A 3,017-nucleotide genomic window follows, 5' to 3' on the forward strand; every position below is an offset into this window, starting at 1 on the left:
TACTGAGTATATCAGTAACTGGTTCCATTTAAATTCTAAGTAACATTCCAGTGCATAGATATACCAGAATTATTTATCCATGTAGTTATAAGTGGACATTTGGCTTGTTTTTAGTTATTATAGTCATACTTCTTATACCAGTCTCTTTGTGGACATTTTTAAAATTTCTCTTGAGTGAAGACATAAAATGGAAAAAGAAATGGCAACCGATTCCAGTATTCTTGCCTGGAAAATCCCATGGATACAGGAGCCTGGGGGGCTCTAGTCCATGGGGTTGCAAAGAGTCAGACACAACTTAGTGATTAAACAAAGACATATAATGGGATTTCTGAGTCATGGAATAGATTTATGGTTAATTTTATAAGAAACTATCAAGTAAGTCTTCAAAATAGATATACTATTTTTACACTTGCATCAGTTATATATAAGAATGGTAGCTGCTCCACATCTTTACCTATTATTTGTAGGCTAGTCTTTTATTGTTGATCTTCTGATTACATATTATGGACATAAGTCCTATGTGAGAAATATTTATATGAATATTCTCTCCCAACCTGTTGCTTTTTCTCATTAGTGTTCTTCCAAATCTATTGTTCCATCCTATTTATTTCCATGTTCCACCCCCAATTAATAAAGACTTTTGAGATAAAAAAGCTAAGATATATATATTTTGAGATAAAAAAGCTAATATATATATATATTTTTTGGAAAAAAATTATTGTATAACATCTCTTCTTTGAAGAAATAAACACAGAATGCCTTTGCTAATTAAATGGAAGAAAGACCAGAGAGTATAAAGAAATCAGAAGATAAAACTAAAAATATTTGCCCATCACACATGGTTGAAAAACATTGTAAAAAAATTAGAATGGAAAAGATACATACACATAATTGTAGACAGAGAACAAGGAGAGAGTGATGAGAAAAATCTCAAGAGACAAATGCAAGAAAAGGGAATGATCAATGGAGCCAGGTAGAAGAAGAGATGGGAAGAGATACATTAAGGAGACAAGAGATGGGGTTCAGTTAGGAAAGATGCCTGGCACTTTTTCTGACAGAGAGGTGTGGAAGGAAGGAATGAAAATGCAGATAGATGTTGAGAGAAGGAATTTGTAGGATGTCCTGGCGGATGGCTTTGGTCTAAGCAAAGTATAGAATTAGTCATTCCAGAGACTGAGGAAAGCACAAATTGGGCTGGGAGCTTGAAGATCGGGTGTGGCACTGGGAAGTCTGGAGGAGATGAAGGAAAGAACTGTCAGTCAGAAGTTACAGGCAATGCTTTATAAGGTGACCCACTGGTTCACTGGCAAGGCCACCTACAACAGCTTCTTTCAGAGAAGGAAGTTAAAAGGAATTGGTATAGAGTTGGGCATTTAAAAGCTAGACAAAGAAATAGGGCAAAGTGGTGTGGAATGTCAGGTGTTGAAAAGTCCATCTCTGAATAAGCAGACAAAAAGTCTGTCTTTACTATAAGAAGAGAGAAGTTCAAGGTCAGAGGAGGCCTAGTGGCATAGAAGAATATGAAGCTCCTGAGAGCAAATGTGTTAAGTGATGTTAGAGTTAGTCTGATGGCTTCCAAATTTTAGTAATTATGACTAAAGCTGCTATAGACATCCATGTTCAGGTTATGTGTGGACATATATTTTCACTTCTCTTGGGTAAATACTGAGGAGTGTGGCTGCTGAATTGTATCATAAGAGTAGGTTTAGTTTTTTAAGAAACCATCAAACCACCTTCTAAAGTGGCTGCACTTTTTTGCATTTCCATCAGAAATGTATGAGAGTTCCTGCTGTTGTTTCATACCCTTACCAGCTTTTAGAGTTGTCAGTGTTCTGGGTTGTGGCTATTCCAATAGGTACATAGTTGTATTTTGTTGTTTTGATTTGCACTTCCTTGATGACATACGATGTGGAGAATTTTTTCATGTTTATTTGTCATCTGTATATCTTTCTTGCTGAGGAATCTGTTAAGGTCTTTGGCTCATTTTTAAATCAGCTTTTTTAATTTTGTTATTTTGAGCTTTAAGAGTTCTTTGTATATTTTGGAGGATAGTCATCGGATGTTATCTTTTACAATTATTTTATCTTAGTCTGTGGCTTAGCACTAATTCTCTGATATTGTCTTTTGCAAAGCAGAACATTTTAATTTTAATGATATCCAGCTTATCAATGATTTCTTTCATGAATAGCGTCATTGGCATTGTATCTAAAAATGTATTACCATATCCAGAGTCATTTAATTTTCTCCCTATGTTATCTTCTAGGAGTTTCGTGGCTTTGTGGTTTATACTTAGGTCTATGATCCACTTTGAATCAATTTTTGGGAAAGGTGTGAGGTCTGTGTCTGGTTTCATTTCTTAGCATGTGAATGTCCATTTGCTCCAGTGCCATTTGTTGAAGAGACTATTGCCTTTGTTGCTTTATCCAAGGTCAGTTGATATTTAAGCAGTCTATTTCTGGGCTCTTCCTTATATTCTGTTGATCTATTTGTCTACTCTTTCACCAATACCACATTGTATTGACTGCTGTAGCTTTGTAGTAAGTCAGGTAAGCATCAGTCCTCCAATTTCAATATTGTGTTGGCTAGTCTGATCTTTTGCCTCTCCATATAAACTTTAGAATCAGTTTCCTGATATACATGTATCAGGTGAATGGATAAGCAAACTGTTGGACATCCAGACAATGGCATATTATTCAGCACTAAAAGGAAATGATCTATCAAGCCATGAAAAGATGTGGAGGAAACTTAAAGGCTTATTGCTAAGTGGAAGAAGCCAATCTAAAAAGGCTACATGCTTTATGATTCCTTTATGATTCCAACTATATGACATTTGGGAAAGACCAAAAAAATGCATTTTTGTCTATGGAGATAGTAAAAGATCATTGATTACTGGTCAGGGGAGAGTGCAGGGAGAAATGAACAGATGAAGCACAGATTTTTATGGCAGTAAAATAAAAACAACTCAAGATGATATTATAATGGTGGTGGATATAGATCCTCACACATACGTCTGAACC

This window comes from Dama dama, chromosome 9, assembly GCF_033118175.1.
Source record: "Dama dama isolate Ldn47 chromosome 9, ASM3311817v1, whole genome shotgun sequence".
Lineage (NCBI taxonomy): Eukaryota > Metazoa > Chordata > Mammalia > Artiodactyla > Cervidae > Dama > Dama dama.